The sequence below is a fragment of the Jaculus jaculus genome, chromosome 10 (assembly GCF_020740685.1).
Source record: "Jaculus jaculus isolate mJacJac1 chromosome 10, mJacJac1.mat.Y.cur, whole genome shotgun sequence".
Classification (NCBI taxonomy): domain Eukaryota; kingdom Metazoa; phylum Chordata; class Mammalia; order Rodentia; family Dipodidae; genus Jaculus; species Jaculus jaculus.
In genome coordinates this window covers 107,047,123-107,066,968 of record NC_059111.1, presented here as the reverse complement: position 1 = coordinate 107,066,968, position 19,846 = coordinate 107,047,123, and the positions used below count along the sequence as shown (strand labels likewise).

At 39.2% G+C, this 19,846-nt stretch overlaps 1 protein-coding gene across 1 annotated transcript in view; it reads right to left on the bottom strand.

Moving 5' to 3' along the window:
* The window catches only part of Cntnap2 (contactin associated protein 2), a 1,990,154-nt gene that overhangs the window by 893,639 nt on the left and 1,076,669 nt on the right, over nucleotides 1-19,846 (bottom strand). The gene's annotated exons all lie outside the window — the stretch shown is intronic.

Genomic DNA, 19,846 nt, shown 5'->3' with positions numbered 1-19,846 from the left:
TTGAATCAATCAAAAAAAAAAAAAAAAAGAAAATCTTCACATTTCACTCTCCCATCAATATAGCTCATCAAAAGCTGCTGAAGAAACCTGCATGAGTTTTAGTAATCAGGCTGCCCCTCCATACCTGACCCACAGGTTAGACTTGATGGTGTGGAGATGGGTCCAAAGAGAAAGAAGCCTGTGTTCCCAGGTTGCTGCCGTCCTCGGGTGTGTGGGAGTAGAGCCAGTGAACACTTCCCCAGGGCCTCAAGGTTTGGTCACATTGCCTGGACAATGTCATGGTTAATTTACATGAAACGCTGTGCCTTGTGTGCATTGGGAGCGACCAATTAAAAGCATTATATAAATGGTAGTATGTTACACTCTTAGAGAACAAAAACCAGCTTTTCTTTCTGTCCTTGCCACTTGACCTCATTAAGCAGACAAATCAATTATAAGCAAAGCAAACATTAACATTCCTTAAATTAAACATACCAACCTATACTGATGTAAGCTAATAAGAGTATTTAAATGTGAATATGCTAATAATGACATACTTTTCATGCAAATATATTAGGGTATTCTCTCTCTTAATGTAAAAATTAAAAACAAAATTGCATAATGTCTTCCTTGGAAGACAACATTTCAATTTGTTTTTAAAATAAATATAGAGAGACAATTTAAGGCACTCCATGCTGTAATTATGGGGAAAACAAATTTATTTTTATTGTGATCACACATTGCATTATATTTTCATTTGATTAATTCAATTTGACATGTAAAATCTAGGATAATTATTAGTTGGAAAAGTATTTTCTTAAGGTATTAAGCTCAGCAGCTGTGGTGTAGTAAACCATAACTATTGACAAATAGATGAGTGTTTAACCTTGAACCTACCTGAGCAGTCATCAAGAACATATTTTTCCATTTTGTACTCTCATTTCTAACCTTACAAGCTCTGTGACCTTCAGTAAGTTTCAATATCACTTCTTTTCTCTTGGGTTCGTATTAGTTAGTGAACTGATAAGTAGAACAGGCACAGAGTATGAAAAGTTTTCCAATGCTTTGAAACACATGTGTTATTTAAAATACCAACAAAGCATTTCCGTTTGCTAAGTTCATGGTTGTGGGATAGGTGAACATGTTACAATGTTGCCATGATTCCTACTCGCCTTATAAAACATTAAGATGTAGCAAAGTAAGCAGGTTGCTTTTAGATTCTGGCATTTCAAGCCTCTCAAATATTCAGAGTTCTGCAAACTAACACAGTTCTATCTACCCACAGGCAGTTTGCAAACACCCAGAGGCACATGCCATTTTATTATAGTTTGTAGGGCATGGAGGAGAATGTCAGCTCATCACACATTTCAATTGCTGTGAAAATTTATAATAGATCGAAAATTGCATAGTACCATTAAACCCCAGTAAGAACCTACAACTTAACTTCCCAGAACAAGTGTCCAAATCTATACTCAATGCTCTGCCTGAAAGGTCTCTGTCTTATGGATATGTACAGATCCAAGGCTTCTCACGTTTCACTGGAGAATGATCCCAAGGTACCCTGGAGAGCACAGTCCTTTAATACAAAAGTGAAATAAAACACTCTTTGGCCAAGTCAACTGCCATCCGTTCTCTATGTCTCAGATCCCATCAGTTTCAGGAGAATTTTCAGTTTCAAACTCATGCCGTTTTTGCGGAGTAGATTAAAATAACAAATAGTGTATTGAGAACTTTACAGCTAAGGACATTTTTCTTAACACTGAATGCAAAGTATTCATCCTGAGACCTTAACAACTCAAAAAAAGAAAATTACAGAAGGTCACACATAAGAATGATTATATTCACAAGGTGCTACATCATGCATGAAAAGAGGGTACTGTTCATTGTAGACGGTTATCTCATCAAGGACTTTCTTAACCCATACCAATTTCACATATCCCATGATGCTGGTGAGCAGGTAACAGCCCATGTGCTTTGTAAGTGCTTTCCATCTTAACCACACGGATGGTTGCAAGAGTTGAGTATTTTAGAATTTGTACTCTACACACCACTGGGAGTGATAAGTAGCATTTATGTATCCAGATATGCATATTTAATGTGAAAACTATGTCAAGTCAGATAAAGGGAAGGAGCATACCTGTACAATAATATTTTAAGTATAATAAGTATATTAAGGTCTAGGTGAAACCACAGAGGAATTGGGGAGATGAGCAAGAGTGCTGCTTCCATGACAAGCAGCACCAGGCTGAAGAAGAAATATGCTGAGGACACTCAACACTTACCAACGCAGAGACCCAGAGGCTCCTAAGAGCTCAGCACTGAAGTAGACTTCGAATACACCCACCACAGCTCAAGGAATTTGTGGAAGATAGGGTGGAAAGATTGTAAGAGTCACAGGTTGGGATATCATGAACAGAGGCATTGCCTCCCCTGAATAATTACTGTTCCCACAATGCATGACCCACAATCCCATGGGCAATACTGGCAGCCCCGCTGAGGAAGGCCCCCTGTGGAATGAGGACAGGGAGGAGGGAAAATGTGGTACCGACACAAGATGTTTCCATACAAAATATGTTCTTAATATAATTTTATAAAAAGGAGATGCAAAACTGAAAAAAAAGGTGTTCTGAGAATATAGCTCTGTGGTAAAATGCTTGCCTATAATGCATGAGGCCCTAAGTTCAATTCCTAGAACAACCAAAAAGAAAAAAAATAACAGTAATGGTAACTTTGGGGTTCCTTCAGAGAAGGCCTCCATGGGTATGTGATATCTGGGTTGTTTTTTTAACGTATGAAAAAAAGACTACGTGGGGCTGGAGAGATGGCTCAGTGGTTAACGTGCTTTCCTGCAAAGCCTAACAAACTGGGTTTGATTCCCCACTGCCCACAGAAAGCCAGATGCACAAAGTGGTACATGTGTCTGGAGTGCATTTGCAGTGGCTGAAAGCCCTGGCATGCCCATTCTGTCTCTGTCTCTGATTCTCTCTTTCTCTTTCTCTCTCCCCCTCTCTCTTTCTTTCTCTTTCTCTCTCTCTCTGTGTATCTGCCCATCTCTCTCTGCTTGCAAATTGATTAATTAACTTAAAAAAAGACTAAGTAAAAGGAGTCAGCCCTTCAAAAGGAACACTGGGTGAAATGGAGTGACAGTAAGACCATGTGACTACAATAAACCATGTTCATGGCTTGGGGATGAAGGTGGAAGCAAGAGGCGCTGTGGAAACGGCTGAAAGTGACAGGAAGGCCCAAATGTGGTATCTTGGTTTTTGTCTGGTCAAATATTTGCTCTTGCAAACTTTGTGAAGTATATTTTAGAAACTTAGCGATTTGTAATCTACATCCAATGCTGGCTAACATCCGCGCTCTTCTGTAAGCTGTCACACCCGGCAGGGTGGGCCGGGGTGGTCCTTGAGTAGCAGTAGCAGTTTCGCGAGGCACACATTTCCACTGAGAATTTGCCTGCTAGAACTCATGCTTGCCTGTCTTAAGTTACACATTTGGCTCCAAGAACTTTATGACAATTTTGGCATGATTTCTATTACTTTCTAACACATTTTCCTTCCACCGTTCCAGTTCGTCTTTCTTCGGAGGCAGTGACTCTCCACCAGGTGTGCTTTAGAATCTTTTCTCTCCCTACTCCATCCCAGCCTCGGCTTGGCCAGGGCATGGTTGCCATGTCTAGACACAGTTTGGAGGGGCTGCTATTGTAACCCAATGAGTACAGCCTCAGGCTGTTGATGGAACATTCTACAAAGCAGCGAGCAAACCCCCACAGCACAGAGTTATCTGGTCCCCCAAATCAATAATGCTGCTGTAGAGAAAGCCCCTGTAAAGTGTGTTTAAAATTAAAACTATTTTTCATGGTTTCTTGACCTAATGTATAAGATTTATGTATTTCCTTATATAGAAAACAAGGAAAACAGGCTAGATTTCATGACATGCAGGTGGGAAATGCAAGTGAGATGTGCTGTAATCAAAGCCAAATGATTTAAAATCAAGACTCTGACTATAAATTTAAGTTTGGGAAGACTATAGAGTACACAGAACTGGAATCCATGTTGTGTGAGATTGTCTAATGGAAAGAATATAAACCATATAGAAAAGATCCTGACAGTGAGCTTTGAGGACCCCTACTTGCTCACTGGGCTAAGGAGAAAGATTCTATTAAAGGAAATCAGAGAGAAAGACACATTCCAAAAAGACAAGAGAAAAATAAGAATGAAATATCTTGGGAATCAACACAATCACTATTTCAAAAAAAAAAAAAAAGTGGTTTAGAATAAAGGAGAGGAAAACAGGTTGTCAGTCAACTTTGAGAGGGTCTGCCTTAAGGGAGTAATGGAGGCAGGAATCAGTGATGACGTAAACTTGGAGTCACCCCTTCTAGCCATTGCAGGGGCATACACGTGGAACCAAGACCCATGTGACACAGACCTAAGCATGCTTAAAAGTTGATGGTGGTGATTTGGCTAGAAAACAGATTATAATATACAGGGGAAAATGTAGAGTTCATGTCAATATATGAAATGACAGGTTCCCAAATGGGTAGGAAAGATACTATCCCTGTGGTCACAAGAAGGAAGAAACAATAAATTACTGAATGACTTATGTGGTTTTCATACAAAGTCTGTGGCCAATTATGTAACAAGAAAGATTTATTTCCTAAGTGAAGCACCAATGAGAAATTCTCACCATTATCATCTTGTCAGTGGCTCAGACTAACCCAGTCAGATGCTGCCTACATGGTTCCCTTCAGCCTAAAGATTTGACTTTCCCAGGGAACACTTCTCTGCTACCTCAGATAGAACACACTTTCCCTTCTCTGTGTCCAGCTTAGGTTCCTCACCACGAACTGGAATTATTTCATTATCTGGTCAGTTGCTACAATAGAATAGGGACTGCCTCAAGGTCGCATCTGGTACACACAGGAGTGCCCAGCTTTGCCCTGATGAATGACTGGCAAAGAGCCCACCGGGGGAAGAACTTTCCTCTGTGTTTCCCATGCAAATGCCACCAAGTGGTAGCAAGAGATGGGAGACAGTGGTGCCCATTTGTAAACTTTAGCACTTAGCAGGGAGAGGCAGAAGTCAGCTGAAGACCAGCCCAGGCAAAATAGAAGACACTGCCTCAAAAATAAACAACTGAAACAAAAATAAAACCTGAATGTATTTAGAACTATCAATTTGTATACGCACATTTTCATGTGCTTCTGAAAATAGAATGACCCTTGACTTTGTCAGCTCTAAGAACATTCCCTTCAGGTAGGAATTAATACTGAGATAATCAGAAAATCTAGTTAAGTAGGAATTCTGTTAATTGAACGTCTGCATTTTATGTCCATGCTGATTAACTGTCTTGTTCTTTCTCTCTAGACTGTGACTTCATTGAAGATAACATCTCTATATAGTAAAATATATATATATATATATATATATATATATATATATATATATATATATATATGATACATTTAAAGAAAGGATTAATGAAAAAATATTCTAAAATAATAGTAGGTTCTTAATGACTTATAGAGAAATTTGGTTAGGAAGATGAGAGCAAACAGAATTAGGCTTCTTATTGCTCTAAGTATCTGACATGCTCTATGACCCTTTGGAATGTTTTCCCTTCTTTTCTCCTCTATCTTCGACTACAAGGTCAATCATAACCTTAGAAGAGAAGATATTCCATAAGCAGGAAACAAAACCATGTGGGGATCCTTCCTCTTAAGTTTTTAATCTTTTTAAAGTTTAATTAAGTCTATATTTTGTGTGAATAGTGATAGTTCCCAAAAAAGCATATAATACAACTTATAAGTTAATTCTACAGACCCACATGAAATAAAAGGTAGCTTTTACACAGAACAAACTGAGTAATAAATGGCAATTAAGTGTGAAAGGAAATGTCTGCTATTATCTGAATACTGTATTCTAGAGAAAAATAGGATACCAAACTATTGATTGCAGTATATATAATCCTAAATATGTTCAATTATAATTGTTAAATGAGAAGGATAAGTTTCAAGAAGAGTATAAGATAGGTGCCTTGTTTTATGTTTTACAGTTTAATTATGAGAGTATTAAGTAGTGATCCAAAACAGTTTTGTTATTAGTTGAAAATAAATAGCATAAAGCTAAAAATAATATATTTAGCAAACAATACTCTTCAAGTAGAGCATGATTGATTGTTCAAGTGTTAGTTAAGGTTCTCAGGGTTCATGGTGATCCAGAATATCGTGAGAAGGCTTCCAATGGAAGTGAACTTGGGCTAGATCCTGTGATTATCTCCTGAGCCCATCATTTATCGAGGGACATATTAAACTCTACTCTTGTTGTCTTTTCATATTTTAATTAAATCAACATCAATTTGGTTTATTTGTATTTTCCTTCGCAACTGAATTTGATCAAGTGCTCTTTTTATTGAACTGAAACTGAAGTTTTGAATGTGTCCAATTTCACCTTCTTCCATCCTCATTTATGGTATTCTCTTCTACAGATTATATACTTAAGTTTTCATATAAAGAGGGGAAAGCATATTGAACAATACAATTCATCTATTTCTATCTTTTGACACAGTATTAACTTTGTCCTCTTCCTGAAGCCCAGAAACATAAAGGCTGGTTTCCTATGGCCCTCCACAGAAATCAACCATGCTCAGAGAGCAGGCACCTGCGTGTGTGACTGGTAAAAGCAGCCCGGAATAAAAAACATCTATTTTCCATTAGTGCCTGTCCTCTTGCATCTTATTGTGTCTGCCACTCAGCTTTCGCAGTTGTCAATGAGAGTATTATATACTTATATGCTCCCTGTTGGCTTCCCTTTTAGTTACATAACCACATAAAGGACTTATTTCAGACTTAGCATTCAAATTCTTTACAATGGGCCTGATAGCTTTTATTCTATTTTTTTTTTTTTTTTTTGGTTAAGCTATTGTTCAACTTTCTCTAACATGTTCAACCTTCCTTGTCCAGTGACCTTTTCCTCTGTTTTCTCTGGTAGAAATTGCATCATCCATAGCAGATTTTCTGATTATTTCTATGGTCCAGATGATGGTGATGCCTAGCAATGGTAAGAAATGTGGCCTTGGGGAAGTGATTACATCATTAAGTTCTATGTCATTAAGTTCTATGTTTATGAATGGGATTAGCATTGTCATAACAGGACTTGAAGTTCAAGACAATGTCCCCTTGCCATGCCATTCCACACGAGGAGCCAGAATGATGTCACTAGACAATGTCACTGGGTAGTAGCAATCATACTCACTAGATGCTAATCCTCACTGACTGTGGCCTTCCCAGTCTCCATGGCCATGAGAAAACAAAATAATGTTTGTAGAATCTATGTTTTCATAGCAGCCCAAATGGACTCTAATGAACTCTTATTACAATTATCTGGCATTATGTCTATTTGTGATGATTTTTATACCCCTTTATTTAATCCAATATACAGTAGGAACACTTTCATTTTTAAAATCATAATTTTCATCTATCTACTAACAATCATAAGAGAGTGATTTGTCTGGGTGGAATTAGGTATACAGAGCCTGAGAGCAAGTTTAGTTTCTAGGGTAGAAGCTGATCCCCTTTGCTCTGTGGAAAGGCATTGCTAAGTACTATGCCCGCTAATTTCAAGCTGAGGAATCCGTAGTTAGAAAAGTAGAGGTCAATACTGACAGGTCCATTGACATATCACTACACACAAATACACACACACACGTGTGCATGCAGAATCTACCATTCAAATCTAGAGCTTGAAACTTTTAACAGCAGTATTATAAATAAGCTAGGTTTAAGCAACTTAATAAAGACAAATTAGCATGAATAAGAGTTTACAGATGGTTTAGTTATACATTTTTTGAGACATGGTCTCATGTACCCCATGGTAGTCTCTAACTGGCTATGTAGATCTTGTACTACTGATCTACTGCCCTCTAAGTCCTGAGAGCTGAGATTATAGGCATGCGTTGCCATGTCTGGATTTATGCAGTACTAGACATTGAACCCAGAGCTGCAGACACACTAGGCAAGCATTCATTCTACCAACTAACCTATACTTCTTAGCCCTATACTTTCACTTTTTAAAAAGCACTTTAGGTTAAAACTAATGTAGGCACTATTTGTATGCATACCTTCAGATGTTCAACCTCATTAAAAGACTGTGTCAGAATCTGGCCTTGAACATGCGATTCTCCTGATTCCTGCTTCTTGGCTGCCTGTCCTTAAAATTGCTGTCTTCAATCATTGTAGCTACAAGAATGACCTTTGCCTAGATAATATGTCCTTGTTAGTCTTCTACAAAAAGAAGGATTGCTACATTAGCATTTAAAATCAATTAACATTGGAATTTTTTAGTGTAAAATTTTGTTTAATGTTGGGATAAATAAAATATCCATTATTTTGTTGGCAAGGCCATATTAAATCTCTGAGGGTCAGAATCAAACAATTTGCAAATGAAAACATTCCCTCAATCACTGCTGTTGAACAGAGGAATTCAACCAAAAAGATACTGCATGGATTGATTACAGTTTCTGAATTATCCTCCCTTGGTAATGTGGACTAAGTAATCAAGAGAAACAGTGGTATAACCGGAAAAAGAAATTATCACACGATACTCAAGTAACAAGGTGTTTAAATGGATAAGTGAGTGAAAAGAACTTTTACCTACCACTTTACATATCTACATAAAATTAAATAAAATATCGTGTTTCTTGGTCAGCAATATGACCACTTGTGTGGTGCAGCTCTGACCCGTCACCATGCCTGTGTGCTGTGCTTGGTGTGGCGATCAGGTGCTGCGTTGCAGGAGCCGAGGTTAGTGTAGCACACCAAGACACACCACTCCTAAAAATGGTTTCTGGTAGTTTTTCATAATACCCAATGATGGTCACAAGCCTCAATCAAAAAACAAAAAAGAAAAAAACTTACTGTGGTGGAGTAATCAATTAGGCAGTTGTTTTCTATTTATATATAATTTCCCCAACTTTCACACAACACTTCAAATGTGCTCATTGTCACTTTAAGTTTCAACTACACTCTATTTTTGTCTTTCTAAATATCAGGTGTACTATTGGTATAATTGCACACCAAATATAAGCCAAACCATGCATCACACTTGCTGGAGCCCTGCTTTCATGTGAGTCAAGGAAAGACAGCCAACCCCCGCGAGAGCCTGTCTTTCTCTCAGGTCCAGCTTGTTTCTACACCTAGCAACCCAGGATTCAAGCGTTTGGTATCAAGTAAATTTTGCCTCACATGGAATCCAGGTAGCTAGACATCCTTCCCCAGTGACCCTGCACACCGCTCTTTCTGTGCTCCCTGGACCGCCGCAGTGTTTCCCAAGTGTCAAAAAGCACAATTTCAGGAACATTACAGTCCAGAAGGAAGGTCAGTGGAGTCTATGCATCTTGTAAGATGAGTGTTTACAGCCACCTTCTCCTAACAGGAAAACTTATCCAGGAGTGGATAGTATGTACACGTTAGACTTTGCTAAGTGCTTTTAGATTGCTCACAATGTTTTAAAGATTTTAAAAGATGTGTAAGGTTAAGTTTGCAGATATAATGGAGATGCTGTGTATCTATTGAAGTGACAAAACCCACGCTGAAATTTCAAAAGAAATACATTGTAAAAATGCTGTTGTAAGTAACATTTTCATGAGTGCCTGTTTTCTGCTTCAACACAGTCATTGTGGGGAATGTCCATAGCATTATAATTGCTTAGCCATTGAATTAGAACATTGTTAGTGGAAATTGGAAAATTTATTTGTGACCTTCTGCAGAATTCATTTTTCTATTTCCTATATTTGCTGAAGCTAATAAAAGTTTTCAAACCATTCATGTAAAAAAAAAAAAAAAAGAAAGAAAGAAATTATCACAGAAAGATCCAGAAGGTAAGTAGCATGTTAAATTCTACAAGAAGACTGGCGTATGGATGATCATGCCAAGGAGTGTTAAATAATACTCATGGAATACTCTGTCTCAAGACTTCAGACCTTCTCAAGAGATCTGAGTAAGTTAATATGAGAGCTTCTGAAAATTATGAAGTTATGTCTCAAAGAATTCTGGTACTGCAAACAACTGAAATCCTCTCTGTCCTTAGCCCTTACCTGTATACTTCCAGCGCTGGACCATATAGCAGAAATGCTTCCATTACACAAGCATATTTTCATTATGTGAAAACAAAAATGATTTTTAAATAAAAATTCCAGTAGTAAAGCTTTTGGCTTTCACGGTGAATTGGATAAAAACATCTCATTTCTACACCTCACTTTGCCTGCTACGCTGAAATTAAACTGTGAGGGCCAGGTCACAAAAGAGCAATGGGAAAATTATTGTGTCAATCCAGTGATGAATGGCCAGGATTGGAAATGCTGGAGAGTGTGAGGAGCGTTGAGATCCTGGATATACGTTGAGTGCATGCATAGCCCTTAATAATAATGTGGATATTGCATGTGAGGGGAAGAAGGAAGAGACAATCATGAAGTGAAGGCTTGGGGCCCTGAGCAAATCCATACGTAGAGCTGACATGTATCTAGATGGAGAAGAACAAGGAGGGATATTTACCTCTGATGGACATTTAGAAAAAATTGTTTAAGAAGCTTGTTAAAGGGATAAAAAGGCCAAAGGTCAGATGAAGGCAACAGAAAGGGCAGAGCTAGGGCGGAAGGTTATGAGCCATGAGCACATGGGTGAGATCTCCCAGTGAGCAAGTACAAAGAGAAAGAAAATAGGTGTAAGGATCGAATCCTAATGTTCTTGACTGTGCCAGCAGGGAGTAATGCATGAGTCAGAAGGAAAACCAAGAGATAGAAAGTGCCACTGAAATGCTTCTGGACAGAGGAAGTGGCCAGTGTCAGAGGCTGCTGTTGAGTCAAGATGAGGACCCAGGGTTCCCTAGTGGGTTCAGAAACATGATGGTTGCTGAGACCTCACAGGGACTAGGGACTCCTCTGGGAGTTAACAAAATTCTGCTACCAGCTTCAGACAGGACAAGGTAAATGGAAAGGAGGGCCGGCAGATTATGACTTCTACCTTAAAAGAGCAGTGGAATGATTTCTTTGATTGTCTTTCCCATAAACTGATGAACCAGATTTGCTGAGGGGAGGAGACTGCATGGGAGGTGTTGGGAGAGGAGAGGACAGAGAGGGTCAATGAGGTAGGAGCACCGCCCTAGTTAGGGGTCATGAGTTTGGAAGCCAGTGCAATCAGCATAGGCGTGCATCCTTTGCAAGCCCCATTCTGACCCTGGGGGTACGGAAATCATGGGGAATTGTGCTTGACTCATTTCGCAAATGGTTTACAAAGAAGCTGAGGGTAAGGGTCTTCAGAGTGATAGGCCATGGCAGGAGTACTAGATGGAAGCAGAGTGAAGAAGCAAACATGAAGGAAGGAACTACAGAAAGAAAATGTTGTGTTATGATCCATTTAGAGAACAAGAGGAAATGGTCATCAAAATGACAGAATGGTACTAATTAATTATTGTGAAGGTCTGTAGGATGATCTTATAGATGAGTGGCAAAGGGACACTGGAAGGAGATAACTGGTGGAGGTGAGAAGACCCGTTAATTCAGACTCATATTATTGGTCTACAGAAATACTAGAAATTCCAGAAAACATGGCATGTCAACCTCTGAAAACAGAAGCAATTTTGCTGATTTGAGTATGTTATCTGTATCTTCATGTGTTTTGAATACTTGGACCCCAGCTTGCGGCAATTTGGAAGGCAGAGTCTTGCTAGAAGAGCTGTATTTTTGGAAGCAGGCATAGGTGTGTCATAGTCCAAGAGCTCTCCCTTGCCAGAGGTAGCTCAAACTCTAAAATATTTATTTTATTTTGTTTACTTATTCATTTGCAACTAGGAAGAGACAGAGAGAGGGGGAGAGAGGGTAAAGGTGCATACCAGGGCCCCAGCCACTGCAAATAAACTCCAGATTCATGTGCCACTTTGCATCTGTCTTTATGTGGGTACTGGGGAATCAAACCTGGGTCTTTAGGCTATGCAAGCAAGTGCCTAAAGGGATAAGTCATCTCTCCAGCCCTTGCTTTTTCTGCTAGGTGCTGGGATGGGAAGTGATACTCAGACTGCTCTGCCATCCTTTCCCTGCTATGATGAAGCTTTTACTGAGAATGTAAGGCAAAATTAACCCTTTCTTCCCATCAGCTGTTGATGGTCAGGTGTTCGGTCCCAGTAACCTGAAGATAACCTCAACAGCAACTTTTAAATAAAAATTCTACTAGTAAAGCCAGCCCATAGAGGGAGATTTGGGACATTGCTTCTTCGCTAAAGAATATATACTACTTTAGGGCTGGAGTGGTGGCTTAGCAGTTAAGGCACATTCCTGCAAAGCCTAAGGACCCAGCTTCAATTTGCCAGTACCAGCATAAGTCAGAGCACAAGGTGGTGCATGAGTCTGGCATTTGTTTCAAGTGGCTGGAGGCCCTGGTGCACCCATTTTCTCCCTCCCTCCATCTTTCTCTCTGTCTCTCACATAGATAAATAAGAAACTATTTTTTAAAAGAATATATACCACTTCAGACAAGGTAAGCATTAATCATTCTATAATTATGAACTGTCAAGGAAATGTTCAATGTATTAATCATTTTAATCAACTTTTTCTTTGGTCATATAAATTATTGCTTGGCTAATTCTATGATCTTTGGGACAAAATTAGCCTAGCAAGGCCAACCTAATTAAAAGGTTCTTCAACATCAGCTCAATCACTTCCATAACTGTTATAACCATTTCACAAAAACTTAATTTATGGAATTGGGCAAAGGACCAAAAAGTGTAGTAAGAGTACAACTTTTATTTTTCATTGTCTTTTGGAATAAGAGGTCATGAGCCACCTCCCCCACAAAATGCACATGTCTTCACTCATAGTACAGCACTTAGAGCCTGATGGTGACCTGCCTTCACAAGCTTAGCCACTGGCATTTAATCCCAGCCTCTTCTTGCATTCCGTGACTGCTCAGAAATGTACCACAATCCATTCTTCTCCTCAAATAAATTCAAGAAATTCTTTTGTAAACTCTGATATGGTAGATATGCATGAGAACTGAAATTTTAAAAATTTCTGCTTGAACAGAAGAGTGGAAAAGTATTTTGTGAGTTTTCAAAAAGTATGTTCAGGTGTTTAAAATATTTCGGGAGGTAATCTTATCATTGATCACATCCATTTCTGTGAACTTAACATTGATCTGATGGGTAGAGACTACATTTCATATTCAAGCACAATTAAGCATATTTAATTATCTGTGACTATTTTCTGCTTAGATAGTGTCAGCCTTAATGGCTGCAGAATCAGCCCTTTAGTGAGCATAAGGACTTGCATACATCATACATGCCAGGTCAAACCATGCGTAAATACATCAGGAATCAGGTATGAGATTATTTGCTTTAGTATAAAATTATAAATTCAAGATGTCAGTGTAAAAAATGGCATAAAAGTCTTTATACATATATATGTATATATATATATATATATATATATATATATATACACACACACACACACATATATATAATACATAGTATTATTCAATAGTGATACATACATTATTGAATACACATATGTACTATATGTACCATATATGTTTTGATACTAGCATATACATATGATATATACACACATATACGCACAGATACTAGCTGAGTATCTTCATTGTGCAATTAGGACAATGTATATAAACATGCCATTTATTTGTATTTTAATGTTTTTGAATAGAATAATGGATGCTATAAGTATATTTTGAAAGAATAGAAATCCAATAACCCTTCCATGTCTCAATAATGTCTAACAGATATTAATGTTTCTCTACTAAATTATCTCACAGTGATGGTCTATTACTTTGATTTCAATATTTTTATGCACACATGGATAAGTGACTAGCAAAAACATGGTTATTAGAACATCCTCTTAGTAGAAATGAACTTTTAAAATAACATTTTAAATGATGCAAAATAACTGCTTTTTAAAAATTCCTACTCATTTGTTAGCTCCTAAACTCACAATGAGGCATTAAATAGCTTAATTTGAAAGAGTGATAATATGTTATTCATAAAGGTCAAAACCAAATTCTCTGAGTAGATCCTCCACCTGTGTGTCTCTAGAGTCCTTCTGTGCCCTGGGGACAGACTTTTAGTGTTTCTGTGTAGTTCACATTTAATCATTTCCACTGATTATTTTAGTTCCCTTCTCCACTGGGGACGAATACATAGAAAATACCTCATTACTTTCTTCTTTGTGATGAGTTTTTATTCTCAGAGGACTAGATTACAAATATTGACACCGTTTCAGAGTATCTAGCAGCTCAGAGCTCACGTGTGCAACAAGGATTGAATTAGAATTTCTGGTTGCTCTCAGAATGTGTCCTTGATATACTATTTATTAATGCACAGTAGAATCATACAATTTCCTCATGTCAGTGATGCCATGCAAAATCAATTTATAAAATGAATGCATTATTAGGACTTCATAATTTCTTTGAAATATATTGTAGCAGTTATTTTCTCCTTGTTGGGACCAAACACCCAACCAGAAGCAGTTTGTGGGCAGAAAGGGTCTATTTCAGGTTCACTATGTCCAGGGGACACTTCTTCATGGTGGAAGCTGGCTCACTTCAGCATGCATTCACAGCAGAGAGAGAACAATAGCAAGCACCATCTGGCTATAAACACACAGTAGGACTGGCCTCCTCAAGCTCAAGGTGTAGCCTCAATAATACACCCCTTTTAAATAAGGTTCCACCTCCCGCAGACTCCACCAGCTGGGGATTAAGTAGGAAGCTTAACAAAAAGACCTGAAGCTGTTGGGAGATATTTACATTCATACCACCCACATATAACAATTTAAAGAATTTTAGGACTTGCATCTTTCATGTGCATGTCCCTGCATCCTGCTGCCAATGGGATGTTCCCTGTTTCAAAGATGGTAGAGAGGCCAGAACTGTGGTGATCAGCATCACCTCTGCTCATTACTGGCTGAACCCCTGACTCTTTTCTCCAGAAGTGACTGAGATCGACGTTGAACTCGTCTCTTTTCTCAGTTAATAAGTCTCTTTTGTTTAATTCATCTAGACAACATTATAACTTAAAGAATTCACTTTAGAGCTGTAGAGATGGCTCAGCAGTTCAAGGTGCTCAGTTGCAAAGCCAGATGGCCTGGGGTCAATTCCCTAGTACCTAGGAGAAGGCCGATGCACAAAATGGTGCTTGCATATGAAGTGGATGAGACTGTGGCACACCAGTTCTTATTCTCTTTCTCCCCCTCACCTTCTTTCCCCTTGCAAATAAAAATAAAAGAATTCACTTTAAAGCCACCAGTTGTGTTATTCAACATATACCTTGTTATTTTACATTCAGATTACAGAAAAAAATATGTCTAAAAAGTTAGAATGACTTGAAACTCCTAGAGGAACTGGTGGCATCTGGGTGGGAGGATAATTTTGGAGGGATAATGACTAAATGACTCTGTTTATGGCTTAGGTTCTTAGTGTGTAGTATGTGCTTCTTGTGTGGCAAGACAAGGTCATGTAGAGCCCTGTCTGAATTAGACACAATAATGGTGGTCATACACTGAGCCCAGATGCACAAAGAGGCTGTGGACAACTTAACAGCCAGACCAGCTGGATATGTTTGCTAACACTATCTCCAGTAAGTATCACCAAGCTTCCAAGAAAATGCAAGCCAAGGTTTCAAGCTGGGCACAGGAATATATTCATTTCTACCTATCCCCTCTTCCCTGGGCCTCATTTTCCATCTCTGGAGAGAGGCAATTTGTAAATAAAGTCATTAAAGAAAAAAAATAAGTCGTCTTGTCAGATAGTTGTTGCGATATTGAATAGAGATTCCTTTCTGCCCTTTTTAATATTCCAAATAAGTATCAAAAATATCTGTCTTCATAACTGTGGTTGTCTCCACAACTTTGTGTCCCACACAGCTGAAACGTCCAGAGCAGCGGGTGGGGAGGGGGGCTCATCAAGCTGTAAGGAAGACCCCTGTTGTGTCTAGATGATTTGATTCTGCTGCAGATCTTCTCCTGTCTGCTGTCTGCAGAGAGGTGAACCACAGGAGGCTTGCCGCCTGCCTGCCGTGTGGGAGAGGGCAGAGAGGCAGTGGGGAGAGTCAAGACAGGAAGGCGAAGATGCTCTTATCGTGGAAATGAGCACTCCTTCTGGGTCTCTCGATGGGGCTGACTGCTTGCTCGTATCATCTTGGACACATTGGTTATGGATTCAATGTCTGAAAGCTGATAGAAATTTTGGTGACGTTTATAGGAAATCTTTCCTCATAGATTAAATGCTTTATTTTAGGGGAAAAAAAAATGTTTAAGAGTATTTCAGAGCCCATCTAATGAGTAGTTTTGAGTCACGGCCTGTTGTGTTTCTCTCAAAGGCCCCCGCACCAGACCTTTAGTCACTCACACGTGATGGAACCTGTAGGAGACAGGGCTTCGGGAAGAGAGGTTAGGTCACTGGAGGCGTTGCTGCGGAGCAACCCCAATGCCTGAGCTCTTTCTTCTCAGTCTCTGTCACTGGCTTTTTGTCTGCCACGAGGAGGGAGGTTTCCTCCGCTTTGTCTTCCCACCATGCTGCTTTGCCTGGGCCACAGGTCCAAAGCCGCATAGCCAACCAACCATGGGCCAGAGCCTCTGAAACTGTGAGCCAAAATGAGCCTCTCCTTTTCTTTTAGTTGTTTATCACAGGTGTTTTGTCCCAGTGGTGGGAAGCTGATGAGTACAACATCAGAAGCAAGAGTCACTAAATCCCCATTCATACATCATTTTGCAGTGAAAATAAGTCTCGTATTTTGGGCCTGGGGAGGCCTTGCCTGACAGTACTTGTTTACCTCTGGAGATGACTCTAACTTGTGGTAAGGCAAGATATCGTTCATCTGTCCCACTTTGTTTTTGTGAAGAAATAACTTTCATCCATCTTAAATTTTATTAAATATATATATATATATATATATATATATATATATATATATTCATTTGAGGGAGAGAGAGAGATATATATAAAGAGAGAATGGGCATGCCAGGGCCTCTAACCACTGCAAACAAACTCCAGACACATGCACCACCTTGTGCATCTGGCTTACATGGATACTGGGGAGTTGAACCTGAGTCCTTAGGCTTTGTAGGCAAATGCTTTAACTGCTAAGCCATCTGTCTAGCCCTGACTTTTATTCTTTGAATAAGGTATGCTTGATTATTATCTGATGACCCTGGACAAAGTCTTGTGCCAGTCAAAATATAGCTTGAAACTCAAGCCAATTTATCATCCCTTTGGACAGCAAACTTCCTCTACTTGAACTTTTCCTAAGCTAGCCCAACAAGACACATCCCATCTATCCATCACTGCTTCCATTTACACACCAGAAAAACGTGTTTGTCATTTACATTAGGGTGCTAGCAAACTGTGTACCCCAACTAGTGGTAGCCTCAAGATAACAAATGACATCATATGGATGAAGAAATATTAGACTTAGCTCCTGGAACATAGATCAATGTCTATGTAAGAATAGGAACCTTGTGGCTCATATGTTCTGAATTGAGGAATAAAGGTCAATTTCAGAAGTCAGGAAAAGGACTTTCCCAATGCTGTTGACATAGATCATCAATCAACTGTTAATGTTGTAGCAGCCCCTGCTCGGGAAAATACATGCTTACTCCCTTTTGTAAAGTAAAAGCACCGGGGCTGGAGAGATGGCTTAGTGGCTAAGGTGTTTACTTGCAATGCCAAAGGACCCAGCGTCAACTCCCCAGGGCCCACATAAGCCAGATGCACAAGGGGGCACACACGTCTGGAGTTTGTTTGCAGTGGCTGGAGGCCCTGGTGCACCCATTCTTTCTCTCCCTCTCTTTCTCTCTGACTCTGTTAAATAAATAAATGAAGAAAGAAATAGTAAAAGCACCCACAATCTCCTTTTCTGATTTCATGTCAGTAAAGTTTGCACTATGAAAATCATCAGGAAGGGGTTTTAGAGATATACTATTGATCTCAGTAAATAAATAAATAGTACCATAAACAATGTCCCGCCACCATTTGCTAAACTGTGGTCATTGATATATATCCAGAATGCAGTTATATATGACTATTATACAATAAAGACAACACCTGGAGTAACCTGTATTAACTCTTATTTCACCGCTACCTCATTCATCAAGACAGTGTGTGCAAACATTTCATCATAATGGCATTAACTTCTATGAAAACTTTATGGTGCACTCTTCAAAAATTCTTTCCTGTATTTTTATTATGCTTGAATATTTAATACTTTTGCATAACTTAAGCAACAGCTTATCTTTTCTTCTTGCCCAGAGCTCCATGAACTTTAATTAGTATGCATTATATCTTACAACACTTTGGTGTTGCTTTTAAAGAGCACTAACTGTGATCCATTTAAGCCCACCATCGTCAGACACTGAGTCCATTTAATTATAACTGCACTGCAAAGGAAACAAATAAAAATAGAGGAAAGCAAAAGCTTTCCAAAGTCTAACTCTTTCTCTGTGGATGTTCTGCAAAAACAACAACAACAAAAAATGAGTACTCTAGACTCAGTGCCTATGTCCCTTGAAAATTCACAGGTTAAAGCCTCGTCCCTGGTGTGATAATATTTGAAAGTGGGGCTTTGGATAGTCAAGTTTTCAAGGGCAAAGCAACAGAAATGGGATTAGAGCTTCTAAAAGAGAGATCCTAGAGACTTGCTATAACAATTCTGCTATGTGAGGACACAGAAATGAGCCACTTGTGCCCACTGGGAGCTGAGCCTTACACCAGGCACTGAATCTGTCCACATCGTCCTTATTTGTCCTTATTTCTAACATCCAGAACTGTGAAACTTCAGCTTCTCTTATTTACCAGCCATTGTGTCTATGGAATCCTGCTATAGCTGTCCCAAATATCAAGGCAGTAAGTTGTAGCAGTTGCAAGCTCATATAAATACCTACCAATAATTGAGGGGAAACAGTTAATTAAAAAGCAAAGGTGATAATTAAGACAGAACACAAATGAAATCAAGTACGGATGTCTTCGTATGTCCTATAGGCTCCAGTAGGGAAGGGCAAATGTCGTCCCTCTGAAAACCCAGCTCTCCTGCTTAGCCCAGTGCCTGGCTCATGGCTGGGCAATTCCCTAAGTAGCCAGACCATAAACTGACCAGCAACTTATGACCAGAACCAAGTGAGAAAAAAGATAAATTTAGTCCCAGGTTTGGGTCCTACAATTTGAAATGACAAAAAACTGTCAACTGGCAATGGCTGCTAAAACAACAGACAGAGCCAGGCACACCATCAAAACTGAGGCTATACAATGGAGATAGACAGACCTGTAAGAACAATAGGAAACCCACCGGAGCCTTCTATTATTCAAAGACAGCGTGCATGAAGACAAATGAATGAAGAATATGGATAGAATGTAAGCTTGATCCAAACACTCAACTATCACCACCATATGGCTTAGGTTCAGGCAAGAGGGTGGCTGTGAGTTCAAGGTACATAGCAAGACTTTGCCTCAAAAAGTAAAATAACAGCAATAACAACAACAATATGAGCACAAAAATCTAACCAAAATAACATTAGGTTATTTTTCTTTCTAAATAGGTTATTTACTTTGTCCTTGGCTGGAGGCTTCCTTATACATTGGTTTCAGGGTGGCTGGCTTTAATTATGCTCTTAAAACAGCCCCTGTGGTCACCAGCTGACAGGATTTGAGGTGCCCACAGGAAATCTATTGCTGAGAAAGAAAGAAATGCATCCTGTTGCCAAGCTTAGGAGAATGCAGCAAAACCTAGCAGCAGAGGAGAGATGCACTTGGTTTGGGATTGAAGAAAACACGTGAGAGCGGAAGCAGAGACGTGCGAGGTTGTGGAGTGTT